Source organism: Peromyscus eremicus, chromosome 15 (genome assembly GCF_949786415.1).
Source record: "Peromyscus eremicus chromosome 15, PerEre_H2_v1, whole genome shotgun sequence".
Classification (NCBI taxonomy): Eukaryota; Metazoa; Chordata; class Mammalia; order Rodentia; family Cricetidae; genus Peromyscus; species Peromyscus eremicus.
The window spans coordinates 8,583,837-8,605,277 of record NC_081431.1 but is presented as its reverse complement, the minus strand read 5'-3'; the positions used below and the strand labels follow the sequence as shown (position 1 = coordinate 8,605,277).

The following is a 21,441-nucleotide window of genomic DNA, read 5'->3' as shown; positions in this document are numbered from 1 at the left end:
AATGATCAAGAGAAGAGATGGAAGCCAGTGGGAAAAGATTTTAAAAAACAAACTGGCTGATTTTAAAGTTCGGAGTGAGAAATTGGCTTTGTTCAGCATAACAAGCATTTGGTTTCAAACATTTCTCCTCAGGAATGCGTCTTTTACAGAAATGACACTTGCACGTCTCAACTTTCTCAGATTAAAATATGTAAAATATGTAATTTTGCCAAAAACTCATTGAAAAGAAACAGAAGTCTCATCAAATATGACTTTGTTTCCTGTTGTGACATGTCAGTGACACTCAGAATAATTTAAGGGAAAAATATTTCATCCTTTTTCCTAGAGGAAGACACTGTTTTTCTCCTTTAAAATGTAACATTTAATTCATAACGTGCTATTATGATGCAATATTAGACAGATATATTGGGCAGAACAGGGCTCCAGAGGTAGAACTGCCTTCAGTCTGGTCTTAGCAGGTCGCAGCCCTGTGACCTTGAGCAAGTGAGTCAGGCTCAGTTTGTTCATCTGTAAAACAGGAGGAACAGTGGTGAGACCAAGTGGTAAAACTTTGGTCTCTCGTAGGCCTAGGTGCACCTTGAACGTGATGGACCCTTAGCATAGAACGTGAGATCTGGAGTGCAAAGGCACCGAGTCCATCCTGTGTTGTTGGCATGTGGCGTAAGTTTGTTAAAGGACAGAAGAGGCCACCTGGTTCCCTCCCAGGGGACTGTGAAAAGTCACGGATGATAGTGAATACTAGATGTGCTCTTCACAAGCTGTGATGTCCTCTGTAGCGTCTAAGTTTTATCTTGTGGCTTCTCCCCCCTCTACCTGGAACCCACCCTGTCACCTCCGGCCCTGCAGGTCCTTCATTTACTGTGCCTTCCTTCTGCGGCCTTCAGTAGCCTGGGAATAAAAGCAGAGAATTGAGAAGATTGGGGTTTCAAAGGGTCAGCATGTCAGAGAAACAATGAAAGGCGCTACATACGAATTTAAGCCCCTAAAGCTGGGAAATGACAGAGTATGGATTTTGTTCTGTGCCTAAGTGACAGGTATCTTGACTCCCCCCCCCCACTCCTTCTGCATGGCAGACAGACCACTGAAAGTGATGACTGCAGGTAAAACCCACTCATTATAGACAGGCTGCCTCCAGACTCAAAAGTCGGGGGGTTTCTGGGGCCTCCTCTCTCCTGCTCCTGGAGGGCTGAAGGAAGGTATTCATAGTGTCAAGGCAAACCTCAGGTGGTGTTCTGGCCAGTAGTTGGGGTCTTCATACCAAGGTTATTACACACTGACTTTCAGCTCTTCCTATCTGTCTCCAAGTATGTCTTCTCCGTGTGACCTTGCTGAGAATTGACTGACTTCTGACACCGAAGCTATTTCTTCTTTTTATAAAGATTTATATTTATTTTTATGTATATGTGTGTATTCTGGGTATGATCAGGTTCCCCAAAAGGCCAGAAAAGGGTGTCAGGATCCCTGGAACTGGAGTTTCAGGTGGTTGTGAGCCACACTACTTGGTTGCTAGGAATTGAACTCGGGGCCTCTGGAAGAGCAGCTAGTGCTCTTAACTTCGGAGCTGGCTCTCCAACTCCCAAGTTATTGTTTCCTTTTGTGGCTTCTCTCTCTGGCTGCAAGAGTGTGTGTGTGGGCCTAGCAGCTGCTCAACGAAAGCTCACTCCTGAGGTCTGGCAGGGCCAAAGGGAAACTCACTTGCTCTTTTGTTCTTCTGTAGCTGAAAGATAGCACACCCAAACCCTGAAAGGAAAACAAAACAAAAAAAACCCACAATTAGTTGTAGTATTTGCTTGGCAATCTGACTGTCAGGACATGTTAGAGAGACTCCCGAGTACAAAAAAAGGGCTCTGTAAAACCATTTTTATGTATTTATCTTGGTGAAATGCTTGCTATGTCTTATTTTACCCTACAAGCAATTCTGCATGATTTTACCACCTGCTCGTCTCGGCAAAGCTCTAAGGCAATTCCCTTTCAGATATGTGCTGAATTGGTGCCCGGGGCAGGCTTTTTTCTACTAAGTGGCCAGAAATGCTGCTTTGGTGTCTGTTTGTTTTGTAACAGAGTCTCATCGTAGCCCTGGTTGGCCTCGTCATCCCTCTGCAGCCAAGACTGACTTCGAGCCCCTTGATCACCCTGCCTCAACTTCTCCAAGTGCAGCCCACACTCCATGCTTCTGGTTTCATTCCTTAGAGTTTCCCTTAGGTCCTGCTGTATTTAAAGAGCCTTGCATGCTCACACCCAGGAAGGTATCTGAGTGCTCTGCAGCCAGGCAGAGAGACAGGGCCAGGTGTGAGGAAGCCCTGGAGAGACGGCTCAGGAATGACTGAAAGCTCTTGACATCTGAGGGCCCAGCAGTGGCCTCTGCCAGGACAGCAGGGAGGGGTTTGCCCTCAGTGGACTCATCTCCACATCACAGCTTGCATTAATTGGTCCTCTCGCTGGCTCTCCCGGCAGGGGGACTGGAGATTGGCAAGGCTGCTGTGCTGTCTGCCTGGCCAGAGTCAGGGTCCCAGGGCTGTGGGGTACAGAAGGGTCCTGAGCTTCGCAGAAAGCTGGCTGCTGACTCAGCTAGGGGCGGAGTGACACCAGAGCCTGAGCCCTACTGTGAACTGAAATCAGCATCAGCAAAGAGGGGGTTATTTTTCAAATCATAGCCATGGTTCATCGGCAAATAGGGAAAAGAAGGGTTTAAGAAAGAAAATAACTTTGTATAACTTACATATTTTTATGAAGATTTTCCATCTTGGTTGTTCTTAAAAGCATCTTTTGCTTGTAACTTCAGAGCTGACATTCTCCCTACCCCCAACTCAGTCACGGTCATTTCAGTAACATTGGCTCAAACATTCCCTTTTTACTCAGCAATGTTATATAGAATACTTAACGGATGAACTATGTGCATTTCTCTGTACACTCAAAAACATCCTTATCTGCTTATTGTATACAACATAAATATCCAGTGTACATTCATGTCAGCTCCTGTGGTCTCTGTATACAAGTGTGACAAATTCAGTATCCTCAACAGATCTGATCAAGTGATTCGAAGGCTGCTGAGGGGCTGTGAGTACCAACCTCTCTGTCTCAGGTACAGGGATTTTCTGACAGCCTTGGATCATGTAAACATGTGTTTACCTCTCCATGGGCTCTGATGAATACATTTGCACATATGCACCACCCTAGACCATAGACAGGAGGTGTAGACTCATTTCTAACCAATCAAGACCGCCCTTTCTTGAGTGTCTCTGCCACCCATCTAATTAATAAAACACTAAGATGTTAAATAAAATATGAATTCACCTAGTGTAAGAGTTACAGACTTTAAAGGTTCTGCATTTATCCACAAGAATAATCGTCCACAGCAGTGTGTGTCACTTTTATATGGGTGACTTAACAATGGTGGGTACTGTGATCTATTTTGTAACCAAGTTGCATCTAAAAGACAATATATTTGTGTTTAGAAACAGAGAACCAGAAGGCAAAGGCAGGGCCCCGAGCATGGGCTGCAGTGTCTCAGTCTGCAACACCTATTTTGTGTGCGGCCACAGTGTCCCCTTTCCGACTCAGGTAGGACAATTGCCTTTCTTACTCTTTCAAGGAAACACACATTCGACCTTGGCCTTGACAGAGAATTCAGACAAGTTGGGCTTTTAGCACAAAACCTAAGATGGGCTTTTCAGAAACGTCTTGCTATATTTTGAACAGCCATTAAGAGAAGCAGCCCAGTCCCATTGGAATCGCTCCGTCGGATTGGTGATATGCCCATCTGAGGCCTGTGGTAGCTGCCACGTCCCTTGCAACAAGCTAGCTGGTCAGGGATTCCGAAGTAGAGATGGCTTAACTGGATTTGACTACATCCAGCCATGCTGGAAGCAAAAATCCAACTCCTGATCATTTCACTTACAAGGGCTCAAATATTCCCTTTTAATTCAGCTGCTAAAGCATATGGACAACTTACCAGATGAGCTATGTCCATTTCTCTATTCTCCAAATAGAGAACTGTCCACCTCATTGTCCAAATCTTTTGCATTTAGCACAGCATCCCATTTAAAACAGATGCAGGTGTGCTTCCATAAGCTACTAGAAAGAAACACAGGTATCATCGAGGTTTACTATATTCTAAACAATGAATCCATTTAAGTGGCCTGCCCCTTAAAGAAGACTGAGTCCTTTCCCACATAGTTTTGAATTGAAGGGAAAAATAAAGCAAGAATAAATCTCATGAGCAACCCTTTAGGGTAAACATTATTGTTTACATTTTAAGGTAAGAAAACAGGATTCAGAGATTTAAATAAATCAGTCCAAGTCACAGTAAATGATGGTATCCAAACGTGAACTCAGATTCTAAATCCTATACCTATTATCTTTTTGTCTGTTTTTTTCCCAACATAATATTTTGATTGATTATTTGGGAGTTTCACATAATACACCTGATCACATTTTGTTCTCAATCCTCCCAGGTTCTCCCCTACCTTTGTGACCTCCTAAGAAGGAGAAGAAGAAGAAGAGAAGGATGATGATGATGATGATGATGAGGAGGAGGAGGAGGAGGAGGAGGAGGAGGAGGAGGAGGAGGAGGAGGAAAGTCCATTTTGTTTTGCCCATATACTCACCGGAGCATGGTCAAACTCTCAGTGGCCTGCCCCTTAAAGAAGACTGAGTCCTTTCCCACATAGTTTTGAATTGAAGGGAAAAATAAGGCAAGAATAAATCTCATGAGAAAGAAAGATTAGTTTTTATGTGGTGGTCCTAGATGTACACACCATCTATTTTCATACATATCATGAATATTTAGATAGGATTGAATGTGTACATGCTTTCCCTCAGCTCCACTGTGTGGTCTCAGAAAGTGGCTACCAAACATACCTCACTCAAGGCTTTTCAAATACTCCTTTTCCAGGACTGGAGAGATTGTCCAGTGAGTAAGAACATTTGCTACCCAAGCATAAAGACTGAATTCAGATTCCCAGCACCCCCACATACCTGTAACCCCATTGTTGGGCTCTGGGGTCTGGATGAGAATATTGAGGCTCACTGTCTATCCAGTCCAGCCCCCAAACCAGCAAGCTTCACATCCCGAGGAAATAAGGCAGAGTCATAGAGGAGGATGCCCAGTGCTCTTCTCTGGCCCTTGCTTGCTAACACACATTCACAAATACTGTGCACGCATATACATATATCATACACATATACCCTAAACACACACACACACACACACACACACACACACACACACACACACACACAGATGAATGGACACACGGACAGACAGGCAGATGGATAGGCACACACACACACACTCAAGCACACTAGAGTTGAATGTAAAAAACACGTCTAAACCAGGCTAATAAGAGGGCCATTTGTTCTCATGGCAGTAGGCTGTTGTGTTCAAGAACAGAGTAGTGTCTAACCTTGAGGACACCTCCCCTAGTCTCCCATCTTAGGGTGCCCCTTCGTTATAGCCCACAACCCCCAATGTTTTCCTCATGGCCTGGCAGCCTGGCGATTGCTCTCCTCTCCTCAGCCTCCACTGTGTGTGTGTGTGTAAGATTCTAAGTTCAACTCTACCACACTTTTCTCTTTGCCTCTCGGGCCTAGCGCTGTGCCTCATACAGGAATTCTGGCATGCTGCTTGCTCACTTCTGTGCTGGCCTGGCATTTAATCCATGGTTACCTCGAGGAGAAGTATTTGCTCAATTTACAGTTGTACCCCAGGGCCTACCACGGAATAGCAGGCTCTCACTAAACATATATTTAAAATGCTATTTTGAATGAAATCTTTTAAGTAAAAAGAAAAATAAAAGATTTGTGAAGAAGCTGGGTATGATGGTGTATGCTTCCAATCCTAGCAAGTGCGAGGAAGATGGAAAGGGCTAAAACATTCGAGACCAGCCTTGGCTACATAGCAAGTTCAAGGCCAGCTTGTGATACTTGAGATCCTCTCTCCATAACACAAACTGAGCAAAAGCCTGTGAGTGCTTTTCCACAAGCAGACTGCATTAGTCACTTTTCTGTTGCCGTGATAAAATGCTGTGACCAAATGCAATTTAGGGAAGGATGGGCTTGTTTTGGCTCACGGTTCCGGAGGGACAGAGCCCATCACTGCAGGGGAGTCATGGCCTGGCAACAGGAATAGGAAGCTGGTTGGTCCTATTTTCATCCACATACAGGAAGCAAAAGGAAGAAATGGGAAGTGGGAGGAGACTATGAAGCCTGAAAGCTCACCCCCAGTGACGTACTTCCTTCAGCAAGGCTCTGCAGTTGGAAGTCCAAGCTTTCCCCGAATGAAGTCTTTGACTGGGGACCAAATGTTCAAATACCTGGCCTGTGGGGGACTATTCTCATCCAGACCCTCCCAATGCTAGGATTCTGAGGAAAACTTGGCTTCTGCTTCTTGAATCGGCTTCATGGATGTCTCAGTACCTAGCTCTGTGCCTTGCTCAGTCAGCAGCCAACACAGAGCAGCTGGGAAAAAGTGCCCCAGTCACATCCTGTATTTGCTACCTACCAGTTCTGTGGCTGTCGGAGAGGCAGCCAGTGGATGGCCATTTAAGAATGAGCACTGAGCTCACAACAGAGATGACCTGCCGAGGAGCCACTCTGCCTGGGCTTGGCGGGTCACGTTGTTTGAGAAGTTGTTCCTTGTTCTGCATGTGATGTGTCCTACTTGCAGACGACCTCCCAGGGCGCTGTGGGGCCACTCCTCCTTATTGAATCTGGTCTTGCACTGTCAGTTCTCTATGTGAACATGGTCCGTGTGAGTCACATCTTCTCTGATGTCCCCATAGTCATACAGTAGGTGGCATTTTAGGGTGGTCGCTTCTGGTGATAAGCATTGTTGTGCTGAGGACTGAAGTATTACACGTCTGTCACAGCACTGCTGTTGCTGACCACAAGTGCAGAGCATACTGTACTGAAGATAACGATGCAGGACTCCAGAACTATGGCCATATGATGATGTTCTTTCAAGTCTGCATTACCATAAGGACTATGCTGTTTATTTTTAATTTTCTGTTTGACACAATCTAGAATCATAGGAAGAGAGTCTCTGTGAGAGATAGTTTGTTTTGGGCTAGTCTATGGGAATGTCTGTGGAGGATTGTCTTAGTTAATAGATGTACGAAGACCCAGCACACTGTGAGGGCACACTATAGATGGGACTGCTACCCAGGCATTGGGGTGGGGGATGTCCTAAATTATATTGAGAGTGGAGAAGCCTGGCTGAGCAGGAGCAAGGGAGTGGGCATGCATTCACTTCTCTCTGCTCCTGATTGTAGGTGCCATGTGAGTATTGGCTTCAAGCTCTTGCCACTGTGACCTTCTTCCTGTGGTGGACTGGACGCTGGAACTGTGAGTTAAAACACTTTGTTGCTTTTTGTCGGTTTTTTTTTTTTTTTTTTTTTTTTTAATCTCAGCAACAAAAGTAAAGCTAGAGCAGAAATTCTGTACTGGGCAGAGTAAATACAAGTTTACTAAGATCCTCCTCTCAGATCCCTCTGCCTTCAGTTCCACAGAGGAATGCTGGGGTTTTCTGTTTCAAAAGTTTGTAGTACTGAGCAGAGGCAAGAAGCAGGAGGCCTACCCTCTGCATCCATCACTGGATCCTAGAGCTTCAGTGACTCCAGCTGTTCCGGGCTCTCTAGAGAGTCCTGTAGGGAGGGACAATAGGGAACTGTGATCTGGCCACAATATCCTCGGGCTGACAGAACCTACAACCGCAGTCAGCTGAACTGTGTCGCCCCAGCTCTGGAGTCCAGAAAACTGAGGTCCATGCTTCCTCTAGGGCAGTGGCTCTCGACCTTCCTAATGCAGCGACCCTTTAATACACTTCCTCGTACTGTGGTGACCCCCAACCATAAAATTATTTTCGTTGCTACTTCATAACTGTAATTTTGCTAATGTTATGAGTTGTAATGTAAATATCTGCATCCTCTGATGGTCTTAGGCGGCCTCTGTGAAAGGATCGTTTGACCCCCAAGGGTTGTGACCCACAGGTTGAGAAACACTGTTCTAAAGGCGCTGGAAGACCTCCCCAGCATAGTGTGGTTCCTTGGCTGGAGAAGCACAACACCACTTTTCCCATGGTGCTCACCTCCTGTCTCTCCATTTCCAAATTTCCCGTTATTAAGACATCAGTCATATTGGAGTTAGTGTCCACCCCATTCCAGTATGATCACATTTTAATCAAATCTGCTGTGACCCTATTAACAAATAAAGGAGCATTCTGAAGAACTAGGCATTAGGATTTCCAGGATGGGTTTGGAAACTCTTCCATTCTTCCCATAAGAAGCCCAGCTCAGAGCCAACAACTCAGCCCCTGCCTCCAGCTCTGTGGGCACAGCCCCAATGGGGGCCCAGGGTCCCCTTGGTAATGAGGCCCGAATAAAGCCATCTTTTACTTCAGTGGCTTGAACGTGCGGATTTGGCTGCACTTTAAACCAATCACTACACTTCCTGGGCTGCGGGAGAGGAAGCGGAGCAATAACTAAACTTCTCAACCTACCCAGGGAGGCAGCAGGGGAGAAGTAAAGAAACGAACGTCCGGCTGCCCTGTTGTTCACCAAAGGACCACGGCTGTCATCGTGGGCGTCACAGGAACTTCGGCACGGGAAAGTGAGTTAAAAACAAAACAAAACAGGACCCCGCTAACGTGCTGTTAGCTCACTGTTACAATGCACTGTGACACTGGCTTTAAAATCATGTAGAAGTGCTCCACAAATTCTATTACAGCAATTTCCGAACCTCACTGCAGCTGCTTTTCCCTGAAAAGGAGACAGGAAGCCGTTGAGTGGGGAACATGGGCTGCAGGCTACAGGGCCCGGAACACCCTGCAGCCTGGTCTGAGTGATGTGGCCTCCTCGAGTGTTGATGCCAGTACCAGGGAACACAGGGTAATGACCATGCAGCCGCCACATATCCCAGGCCACACACGGCATGAGAGGCACGGGAAAGAGAGGAAATTATCTGAAAGTAACGTAGGTGTTAATTGAATTTGGAAGCTCTATCTTTTCTCTATGTGGACTCGTAACTTTGGGCCAAACATTCCACTCTGCCCCCATTTCTTCTTCCCTTTGAATCTGATGAAGATTGGTAGAGATCAGAGCCTTTGGTATTTTGAAAGGAGATATTTCATAAAACAATGTGGTATACTTGTAAAGATATTGGCGGCGGCGGCGGCGGCGGCGGCGGCGGCGGCGGGGCGGGGCGGCGGCGTGTCTGGGGAGATGGATCCTGCAGTAAAGTTGCTTGCCTTGAAAGTGTGAGTTCTGTCTTGCAGAACCCAGATAAAATAATAAGCCAGGCCCAGCAGCTCAGTTTTAGGAGGCAGAGGCAGGCAGATCCCTGGTGCTCACTGGTCATCCCTTGTAGCTCACTTGGAGAACTCTAGGTCAATAAATAATCTCTAAAAGGAGGTGCATGGTACCAGAGGCAGGTGAGGCTGTCCTCTGGCCTCCACATACATCTGCACGCACAGGGACATACCCACATAACACTCACTTGCAGATGCATGCAAGCACACACACACACACACACACACACACACACACACACACACACATTTATTGAGCACTTATCCTGCTCGTGTGTATGCCCCAAAGTGGTTAACGGAATGGACTATTTCCGTATCATGTTTACAAAAGGCAGAATAGTGCTGACGCTCGGGGCCAGTCCGTGTTTCGGAAGGCAGAAGACACTCTGTTCTGGTTGCCTTCCTGCTGCTGTAATAAAACACGCTAACAAAACACAGTTCAGCAGTGAAAGGGTTTATCCTACCTTACACATGCAGGCCCCGGTCTGTCATCGAGGAAGGTGTCAGCCAGAAACTCAAGAAGGAACCAGGGAAAAACTCGGCTTGCTGGATCCGTCTCAGGCTCTTGTTTAGCGAGCTTTCTTCTACAGCCCAAGACCTCCTGTCCAGTGAATGGTGCCGCCCACAGTGGGCTAGGCCCTCCCACTCAATTAGTAATCAAAATAATCTCCCACAGATATGCCCACAGGTCAATCTGATCTAAGTAACCCCTCAACAAAGACTCTTCTCAGGTAACTCTAGGCTGTGTCAAGCTAACAGTTACAGTTAACCGGGATACAATCCAGCACATCTAGCATGTACCAAGAACTAGGTCAACCCCTGACTTACAGTGATTGCAGTTATAACTGTGTCCCTCAGCTCAGGAACCAGAAAGGACTTAGCTGGAGGGTGGATATTGTAGACAAATTGCCAAACGGTCTTACTAAATGAGAAACCTGGAGCCAGATATTGGGGTAAAAACCTGAGAGATCAGAGGAATAGGAAAAGCCACAGCCAACCTCACCTTACTGACCCTCAGCTTCCAAAGGAGACCTACTTCCTGTACACCCATGCCTGTATGCCTTTCTGTTCTGCTGTCTCATTTCCTCTCTCTGTCCAGCTACATCACTTCCTCTTCCTGCCGAGCTCTGTCACTTCCTGTCTGTCTGTACAGACCTCCAATCCTTTATGGTTAACTAGTGTTGGAATTTAAGGCATGTGCTCTTAAAAACACACCTGTCTCTGTTCCCAGTGTGGCCTTGAACTCACAGAGATCCAGACAGATCCCTGCCTCCTGAATGATAGGATTAAAGGCGTGTGCTACCATTGCCTGACTTCTGTGTTTAATATAATGGCTGGCTTTTTCCTCTGATCCTCAGATAAACTTTATTGGGTTGCACAAATAAAATACCACCATAGGTTATAGTTGCAGGGTGGGAGAGGATCATGTTCAAACGGTAGGTACAGTCTTAGACAACAATGCTTCCTGAGCCTCCAGGAATGAACAGAAGAGAGGGAGGCAGAAGCAAACCCTCCAGGAAATGAAGAGACTTGGTTGAGCCTCTGATGACTCTGGCCCTGACTTTCCATCTCTCTCTCTCCTTCCTCAGCTTTCAAATGCTGCTATTTCAGCAGGATTGTGAGTACAAAGCAAGACAATCAAAGATAAATTGTTACAAAATGTAAACGGCCGGGTGCAATCGCGGGGTTGATTGCCTGGTATCTGCAGCTCTCTCTGTGCTTTCTGTAATCAGTGGGATGATCTGACCCCACCATGATTAACCTGAGCGTCTAGCACTTTACTCCACCTCTGCCCCTCCCTTCTCTGCAGCTCAGGCAACATTTGATGTTTATGGAATTGCAGGTGTCTGTCTGGAGTCAGATCACAGGAGACCAGAGTTTAAGTCCCCCCCCAAAAGGAAGCACTGTGCAGTGAATCTGAGAAAGCACGTGGTACCAGACACTGTTAGCAGACTACATGAAGAAGACACAGATCCTCTATCTACATAGCTGGGTGTTCGCGGAGGCCGCCACACTCGGTGCCCATCTTCTCTTCATATCCACGTGACTTGTAGACACTTTGAAATACTAACTTGTTTTGTTTGTTCACTTTGCTTGTCTTTCTCCTTGGTTTAGCTGAGATCCTCGGGTGAAAATGAGGTAAATGCTTGCCTCAAAATAGGTGCAAAGCCTAAGGTGACAGCGCAGCATAGTGAAATGTGCAGTGTCTCGGTGGCAGAGAGCCAGAGGTGGGACATGTCTAGGAACCTGAGATCAAAAGGTTGCTCCTGCCTGACACAGGGCACTGGATTGAGCTGTGGGTACCAAGACAACAGGAAGTAAGAAAAAAGATTCTGCAGCATCAGTTCATACGGACAAATGACCAAGGGATGGGGGTGGTGGTGGTGAGAGTTGCCCAGTACAAAGCAGTACAGATGACATGGAACTCCCTGCTCCCTTGGAACCTTCTAAGTCTCCTGGTATTTGTAGGATTCCAACAGAAAGAGCAGCAGGCTGGAATATTTCCCACAATTCCAGTAAGATATTCATCCTAGTTAGGGTTACTATTGCTGTGATGAAACACCATGACCAAAACAACTTGGGGAGGAAAGGGTTTATTTGGAAGTTATGCTTCTAAATCATTGGTCATCATTGACAGAAGTCAGGACAGGAACTCAAATACAGAAGGAACTTGGAGGCAGGAGATGATGCAGAGGCCGTAAAGGTTGTTGCTTACTGACTTTCTTAGCCTGTTTTCTTATAGAATCCAGTACCACCTACCCAGGGATGCCAGCACCCACAATGGGCTGGGTCCTGGGCCCTCCCTCATTCAATCACTAAGTAAGAAAATGCCCTATAGGCTTGCCTACAGCCTAATCTATGGAGGCATTTTCTTAATTGAGGTTCCCTCCTCTCACATGAATTTAGCTTGTATCAAGTTGATATAAAACTCTCCAGCACAATTGACCCCTTGTCACCTTGACACACAAACACATCACTGTAAAGCTACAACCTTTTCTTTCTTGTACATCCCCAAGATCACACACTAATATAAACATAACAATATACAACATTTTACAAACTTAAAAGTTCCACAGTCTTATAAATTCAAACACTTTAAAAATTCTGTCACTTAAAAAAGTCCAAAATCTCTTTTAAAATCCAAAGTCTCTTTTAAAATTGAAATTCTCTCAACTGTGGGCTCCAATAAAATAAAAAATAAGTTAAATACTTGCTTATTACAAGAGGGAAGGACTTGGACACAGTCACAATAAAATCAAAGTAAAACCGAACCCCAACAGTATAAATCACTCAATGTCCAATGTCTGGGATTCATTCACTATCTTCTGGGCTCCTCCAAAGGACCTAGGTCACTTCTCTGGCTACACACACAGATTGTCTTTTAGGCTCAGGTCAGGGTTTCTATTGCTGTGATGAAACACCATGACCAAAAGCAAGTTGGGAAAGAAAGGGTTTATTTTGGCCCATCAGAGGAAGTCAAGACAGGAACTCAAACCGGGCAGGAACCTGGAGGCAGGAGCTGATGCAGAGGCCATGGAGGAGTGCTGCGTACTGGCTTGCTCTCCATGGCTTGCTCAGCTTGCTTTCTCATAGAACCTAGAACCACCAGCCTAGAGATGTCCTCCCTCATCAATCACTAATTAAGAAAATGTCCCACCACTAGATCTTATGGAGGCATTTTTCTCAAATGAATTTCTCTCCTCCCAGATGACTGTAGTTTGTTGCTGTGGGATGTCTTTCTGTATGCTGTGAATATGTGTTGCTATGATTGGTTAATAAAGAGCTGCTCTGGCCTATGGTGAGTCAGGTTATAGCCAGGCAGGAAATCTAAGAGAGATAGAGGAGAAAGAAAGGCAGAGTCTGTAGAGATGCCAGCTGCCTTGGAAGGAGGAGCAAGATGCCAGCAGACCAGTAATGCCATAGCCACCTGGCAACTTATAGACTAACAGAAATGGGTTAAACTATAAGAGCTAGCTAGCAAGAGGTCTGCCATAGGCCATACAGTTTGTAAATAATACTAAACCTCTGAATGATTATTTTATAAGCAGCTATGGACCACAGGGCTGGGCAGGACCAGAGAAACCTTCTGACTACAGTTTGTGTCTAGTTGACATAAAACTATCCTGCTCAGTACTTAATAAAATCAAACTAAGTTTAGTTGTAGCAACATAAAGTTAGATGTTTTGTACAACTTGTGTTAGCAGACTGAAATTCATTTGGGGCAAAAGCAAAGGGCTCTTCTTTTCCGTGTGTTTGTGTGATGCATAATCCTTAAGAAACCATCTACTTCCATTGAACAGGATCTCTCCTTTGCCTGGAGCTCACTAATTAGGCTAGATGGGCTGGCCAACAGCAGCGATCCCCCTGACTCTGTTTCCCCAGCAGTCGGATTACAATCACATATTACCATACTTGGTGTTTTTATGTGGATTTTGGGGATTGAGCCCAGGTCCTTGTCGACCCACAGCTCCTTTGCATAATATCTATTAATTATAATAATTATCTGTTGATAGTCTTTATGTTTTGGTGAAATGATGGTACTGTGTACACAGCAATGGAAGTGAGGGGGTACTGGCTGCCACTGGCAGACCACGTTATGGAGCTGGGTACCAGGGCTCCACTGCCCTGAAGGAAATGGTATGGTTCAAGGATAACAGCATGCCCCTCCTATCCTGTGCACTGTGTCTGACTGCCCAGCAGCTGACACTCCACCTTTCCCTAGCCTCTCCAGCAAGTTGGGCTCGTCCATCTTTCCCCTCCTAGCCATCTGTTCCTGCTGCTCTGGTAGCCTCCCGCTCTCCACCCTCCATGGCCTGTCTGAGCAGGCGGGTGTGCAGGCCTCTGATGAGGTGGGCCTTGGCCCCTCCATCACTCTCAGCCTCGAGGAGAGCACCAGCTGTCTGGCTTGATTTGCATTTTTCTTTCCCAAATAATGAAATTTGCCATGAGTTTCCTGAGGTGATGCAATCCGCAAATCTAGAGGTGTCAGTGTGTGATGGAGAGGGGAGGGGGGTCAGGGAAGCATCAAGAGAGCCAATTTGCTGCTCTAACACAGAAAGGGAACACTGCAAATGCCACTAGAGACACACCTTAGCCCAGGAGAAAGTCAGATGAGGTTTTTAAAAGGTAATTTTCTACCCCTCTGGGAAAAAGGCACAAACATTTTATGAACACACAGGAAAAGATGTCCGTTGAGGCCGAAGCCATTCTCAATCACTGAGTTTCTTAAGGCATTAGGGTTGTCCTAGAACGCTGAAGTGCACAGGCCATGAGCTCTGACATGGTGCTAAATGCTGGTTCCTTGGCTTTTCCCTGACTATAACTGAGACTGCTCAGGTTACAAACACGGCAGTTCTCTTTTCCAGGTTTGTTGGAAGGGCTTGGTTACCAGTTCTGTGAGAGGTTCTCAAATGGGCTCTCTCCGTTCATGGGTTCAACACTAATTCATTGCTTGTCACACCTGATGAAAACACAGGAGACATAGTCCTATTCTGAGGCAAATGTGTAGTGAAGATTTCTAAAGACATGGATAGTATTGGTAATTCATAGACTTCTTCAAATAGCCTCTTCCTAAGCAGAGGAAACTGGACATCAGCTCCGCAAGGAATTAAATGATTTGCAGTTAGGTGCTGACTCTCCTCTTACTCAGAAAAAAATTTTTTCTTTCCTTGCTGTAATTCAACAGCTCCTACACAATCTGTACCCAGAGCCCTTCCAAGCCTGCTCCACTACTGTCCTCCCGCATCACTTCACCGAATACTTTAAAGCTGCTTCTACCTACCAAACATGCAGAACAAGTCAGGTGTCCCAGATACAATCACCTAGTTCAGTCCCTAGCACCCTGCAAAAGCCAAGAGTGGTGGCACTGTAAACTCAGTGCTGGGAAGGAAGATGGGCAATCTTGGCGTTTTCTGTCCAGTCTAGCCCAAGGTACAGTCAGAGACACTGTCTTAAAAAAAAAAAAAAAAAAAAAAAAAGGTAGAGAGTGACTGGAGTTAATGGAGGAAGACACCCAACAGCATTGGTTCTCAACCTGTGGGTTACAACCTGCAACAGGGGTCTGATATCAGAGATCCTGCATATCACATATTTACGTTATGATTCATAACAGCAAAATTACAATTATGAGGTATCGATGAAATAATTTTATGATTGAGGGTCACTACAACATGAGGAACTGTATTAAAGTGTTGACACATTAGGAAAGTTGAGAACCACTGCCCAATATGGACCTCTGGCCTAAACACACACACACACACACACACACACACACACACACACACACACACTGCTTTATGGAGCTTACTTCATTCTGGGTGTGAGGAAGGCAGACATTATAATACATAGTAAGTAATTAAATTTGAAATATGGTCCAAGGTAAGACTAGTATGGAAAACAGTAAAGTAGAAGAAGAGCGTGAAGTGTGAGCAGGAAGAAGGGGGCATCATCTGGAAGAAGGCCCTCCAGGGATCTGGGTGAAAAAGTGCTCTTGGAGTAAAAAAAGAAAACCTGACAGAAGTGGAGAATGAGGACATCAAGGGCCGGTGTGGTCCAGCCAAAGGACGCAGCCCAAGCTGGGGCTGGACGATGGGTCACACCTGCTGTGTCGCAGCAGAGAATCTAGCCCAGTGTTCCCAGAGCAGCCTGGAAAAGGAAATGGACTGGCAGAAGAAACCCAGGAGTCTCTGGGGCCACTGAGCAGAGATCGGGAGCTTTAGGTCCTGTTCTCAGAGGATCGTTCTGCTCAGGGATATGAGAATGGACACTGGAGAGAGGGAAGAGCAGAGCAGGGTGGGTAGTTCGGGGTCCACTGCAATGATCCAGGAACAGCTTCTTCTTTCCTCCCTCCCTCTCTCCCTCTCTCCCTCCCTCCCTCCATCCCTTCCTTCCTCCCTCCCTCCTCCCCTTCCTTCTTTCCTCCTTCCTTCCTTCCTTCCTTCCTTCCTTCCTTCCTTCCTTCTTTTCTTCCTTCTTTTCTTCCTTCTTTTCTTCCTGTCTTCCTTTTTCTTCTTTTCTTTTTTTTTTAAAGGACTGATTTATTTTACAAAAGCCTGCTTTTGAGCCAGCGAAGTTCAACTTTAGAAGGGTATAGCTTCAACTCTGGAGAGTGCATCTGCATTTCATTCAAAGCCACTGGTCACATGGGCGATATCCCAGTTGGTGTCTGCTGACAAGGGTCCTTCTAGTTCAACGCTCCTTGCAGTTACAGAACAATTTAAAACCAGCTACAGGAACGGGCATCGCAGAAGTACAACACTGACAGGCAGCGTTCCACACGCTCCCTCTCAGGCCTCTGGTTGCTTCTCCACAGGCTGAGCCACGTATGCATCGTGACCAGTGGCCAGTGAAGGGGCTACATAAGTGACATCAAGCACATCCACTTAACCAAGGAAGCTTTCTCCATTAGCATATCTTCCAGTGACCATGTTCCTCCACTGAGGGCCCTTGTCAGTAAAAAATGAATAGCTCTAGGGCTATAGCTGTGTCCATCTCCCAACAGCTCTTTATCAGTTACCATCTAGCTGAGAACTTGCTTCAAATACTGGAAATCATGGAAGTCTTCTGAGGCACCCAGGCTGGTGCTGTGTTGACTGGCATAATGCAAGAGGCATTGTGGAAATGAGCCCGGGAACTGTAGGAGACCAGGGTGTCTGCAGCAATCACCACTTCACCATCGGGCTTCACCCCAGTACCGATGTTCCTGCCACCATGGGGTTCTGGATTCATGTGACTGACCCTGGCAAAGCATGGTGCCAGGGTGAACCTGGCACAGTGGAAACTGCCCCTGGACCAGTCTACCGGTCCAGTATCCCACTGCTACGCCCAAAACGACTCAAAGCCCAAACACAGTGGCTTTCATAGTCAGCATGGTACAAGTGGCAAGGAGTTTAGATTTTCTGCTTGTTTGTTTACTTTGGAGTTATGTCTCCCACTCAGCCCACGCTGGCAGTAACACTCACTATGTCCCAGGATGGCCTTGAACTCATGTTAATCCTCCTGCTTCAAACCCTAGTGCTGAGTTAACAGTTGCAGGCCATTATGCCTGGACATCTTGGCATACTTTGAAATGACAGTGTTAGTTTTCTAAGTCTGCCTTCACAAATGACCACAAAGAGATGAATTAAAATGAAAGAAATCCCTCCCTGCACCTTCTGAGGTCAGGGGCACTGAGTGAGGATGCTGGGGCTTGGTCTCTTCTGGAAACTCTAAGAGAGAAACTGTCACATGTCCCTATCTTGACTCCTAAGGACTTCTGTCTGCTCCTGGCCTCCCATATTTGTCACTGTGTAACTAACCTCAGCCTCCATCCACACATTGTCCTTCTTGCCCGTTTCCTCTCCTCTTCACATGACTGGCTTTTGTGGCACCCAAATCTAGCATGATCTCTTTATCTTCAATTATATCCACAAAGATCTTTGCTTCTGAATGACGTCACATTGCAAGGTCTGTGTAGACCTGCACTAGAAGAAGCTCACTATTCAAGCCACCACAGACAGCCTATGGGGTTTCCAGACAGAATGAATGAGAGGAATGGAATTGAAGAGGGACCCATGATGGTCTCTAGGAAAACACACTAAGTGTGGTAGTTTGAATGTAATTGGCCCCCATAAATTTATAGGGAGTGGCACTATTAGGAGGTGTGGCCTTATGGAGGAAGTGTGTCACTGTGTGGGTGGGCTTTGAGGTCTCCTATGCTCAAGCTACACCCAGTGTGGACACAGACTCTTCCTATTGTCTGCAGATTAAGATGCAGATCTCTCAGCTCCTTCTCCAGCACTATGTCTGCCTGCACACTGCCATGTCCCACCATGAAAATAATGGACTGAACCTTTGAACTGTAAGCCACCCCAATTAGATGTTTTCCTTTATAAGAACTGCCATAGTCGGGCTGGAGACAGCTCAGAGGTTAAGAGCACTGGCTGCTCTTCCAGAGGTCCTGAGTTCAATTCCCAGCAACCACATGGTGACTCACAACCATCTGTAATGGGATCTGGTGCCCTCTCTGGTGTGTAGGCATATGTACAGGCACTGTATACACAATAAATAAATAAATCTTAAAAAAAAAAATTGAGCTGGGCAGTGGTGACGCATGCCTTTAATCCCAGCACTTGGCAGAGCCAGGTGGATCTCTGTGAGTTTGAGGCCATCCTGATCTACAGAGCAAGACCCAAGACAGGCATCAAAACTACACAGAGAAACCCTGTCTCAAAAACCAAAAAAAATAAAAAAAATAAAAAAATAAAAATTGCCATGGTCATGGTGTCTCTTCACAGCAATAGGAACCCTAAGACACTAAAGATTCTTCTAAGCACCAAAAGCTTTGGGCATGAGCTCCCAGTGTCCCTGGCCCCTTCAAGGCTGGGAGTTACTTAGCCTTGCACAATGTGATCTTGGGTATCCTTTCTTAGAAAAGGAAATAGGATAATGAAGAACTGAAGACCTATACATGTAGGAGCAGAATGCTGCCCCCTTAGCCTTGTCAACTAACCCACCCTGCCATGTCTGTCTCCATATTGTTCTGTACTGTTCCTCACAATGCAGTGGTCTCTTGAGGGTAACATTGGTCTTGACTTTTTATACAGTTTTCTATTATTTAAAAAGTGAGCACACTGGTACCCTGGGGCCAGTTCCTTAAACTATAAAGAGTAGTGGCAATACCAACCTTGAGAAAGTGTGGGGAGGTTGACAGGCAGTGTGAAAGCTGTCCATGTAGAAGTGTCTGTGGATAGCCTTGGACTTGGGTAATGCTTCCACTCAACAACTGAGTCCTTCTGGTTGTCAGGCTATGCCATCTCAAGTCAGAATTGAACATCTGAAATGTAAAATTACAGCTTTTGACATGTGAAGAGAGAACCCCAAAGAAGCAGCTTTCCAGACATTAGTTGGATTAGCATGTGTAATCAATGATGTTGCAAAATAGGATACATCCTGCCAGAGGTCATATGTTCAAATGCTAAAATGGGGATAGCAAGGTTGATCTGGTGTAGACCCGCAACTCCAGTTACCTAGTAGGATGAGGCAAATGTATGAGAAGCTCAAAACCAGCCTTGGCCCAGAGTAAGTTCAAACCAAGCTAGTGCATCTTACCAAGATCCTTGCACAAAACAATAAAGTGCAAGGACTAGGGATATATGCCTGTCTAGCATGCAGGAGGCTCTGGGTTCAATCCCTGCTACAACAAAGTAAATAAATAAGTCAATTAAATTAAGTAGGAATAACAGGGACTGATACACAGGGATCCTGACACCTCTCCAGGGCACATTTCTATTCAAGACTGCAAACTTGGGCTGTGGAAATGACTCGTTGTGTAAAGTGCTTGCCAAGCAACTGTGAAGACCTGACTTGCGAGTGCCAGTGCCCATTTAAATGCTGGGTGGGCATGATGGCCCTCCTGGCAGCCCAGTGCTCAGGAAGAAGAGGCAGGTAGTTTCTGGAGCAAGCTTGCCAGTAGACCAGACAAATCATCACGCTCTGGGTTCAAGTAAGAGACTTAGTCATAATGCACAAGGCGAAGGGAGACCAGCCCAAGAAGATTCCCAACCAGGAAGACACATCAACCTCTGGCTTTCATATTAATGTGCACACACCAGCTCCTACACATGTGATACATGCATATGTATAAGCACACACATACACATGAAAAAAAGCAAACAAACAAAGGCTATGTTGGACATGATGGTGCATGCCCTAAATCCCAGTACTTGGGTGGAGACAGAAGCAGGAATATCTCTGTGAATTTAAGGCTGGCTTGGCCTATATACTGAGTTCCAGATCAGTCAGGGTTTCATAATATATAGAGAGAGCCTATATACCCAACAACATAACAGCAACAATCAAACTGCAAGCTTGCTATATAACATGGGCCAGTTCTGCCTTACATTTAACATTCTTCCTATAATCCCTTTGGAATGGTATTAAAATGTTATCAGTAACAATGTATTCGTCAAGGAAACTGGCAGTTTTCCCCCAAGTCCCATTTCTGGACTTCTAGACTTCACTGTACTACCCTGTCCTTCATCCAGCACAGGTGTGGACCATCATAATGAAAGATGATATTGCCCGGGTTGGTCTGAGGGGGTAATAATTGTGCTTGCCAGGGAGTGAGAGCCACCCCTGGGTTTCTCTTTCCTCTTTCTCGTCTTCCCCAGCCCTATTGTCATCACTAGGAAAGAAGATTACTTCCTGACAGCTCTTCATGTCAGTCAAAAGTCTAGGTCAGACACTTATCAATTGACCCACTGGTAAAGGTAGACAGTCATTTCAGCACCTGTCAATGGCCTCTTTTGATCCACTTAGACCGGAGACTCCATCCCTGCAGTGATTCATTTGTAAGCGTGCACAGATTTTTAAAGGCAGGGAAACCTATCTGGAACTCTGAAAGTCAGCTCGCCTGCGTGTGCTCGGCCACTTCTGCAGCTGCCTAACAAAGAACTCCAGAGACAAGGCTGTGCCTAGGAATGGTCCCCTAGAGACGTCCTGTGCGGGCTCTGACCCTGAAGCTGTGTTCTCCCACCAACAGAAGGGCCAAGTCAATTCTGCACACCTCACTTGTGCAGTTCATGGTCTCTCCCCGCCTGAAGCTTCCAGGCTGTAGAGCTGTGCTTCCAGTGGCTGCAGACCACAGCTCGCCTGCACACATGGTGGCCAAGTGCACAGTAATGGGGGGTGGGGTCATGTGACATCCCTCTGGACCCAGTCTAGCCTCCCATCCCCTCCAATCTGGCCAAGCATCAGGAGAGACTTCCCAGTCCGGGCAGGTGTCTTTCTCCTCCACCAGGGATAACGCACATTTGTCTTTCCCAGGTGTTTGTCATGATGCTGTCAGTCCCTCCGAACTTGTGAGACAGGAAAAGAAATGTGAACATGGAAGAAATTCAGGGGAGCTGAGGAAATTTTCCTGACGTGCTCCTGCTGTGACACCATGGCGGGTGAAGAAGGCCTGTCATTGAGCTGTCAACCTTTAACCTCCCCCAGACATATTTTGAAATGATGTGTAAAGAATTGCTGTGCCGTACCACTGGCTCCTTTCAGCTCTGCGTGTCTGTCCTTGATGTCAGTCAAAAGTAGCTAACTGGCACCCATGGAGCCTTAAAAAACACCTCAACCAATATCGGTAATGACTTCAGTTAGGAAGA

General features: G+C 46.1%; 1 long non-coding RNA gene and 1 pseudogene across 1 annotated transcript; both read right to left on the bottom strand.

Annotated features, from left to right (window-relative positions):
* Positions 1 to 294: 294 nt before the first annotated feature.
* LOC131925607 (uncharacterized) lies at positions 295 to 7,300 on the bottom strand. The gene is made up of 4 exons (XR_009383304.1): positions 6,503 to 7,300; positions 1,696 to 1,740; positions 825 to 888; positions 295 to 507 (listed from the first exon to the last, which is right to left on the bottom strand). It is a non-coding gene; the product is annotated as an uncharacterized LOC131925607 (long non-coding RNA).
* A 9,125-nt stretch (positions 7,301 to 16,425) lies between these two features.
* Positions 16,426 to 21,229, bottom strand: LOC131925671 (proteasome subunit beta type-4-like; annotated as a pseudogene).
* Between the last annotated feature and the right edge of the window lie 212 nt (positions 21,230 to 21,441).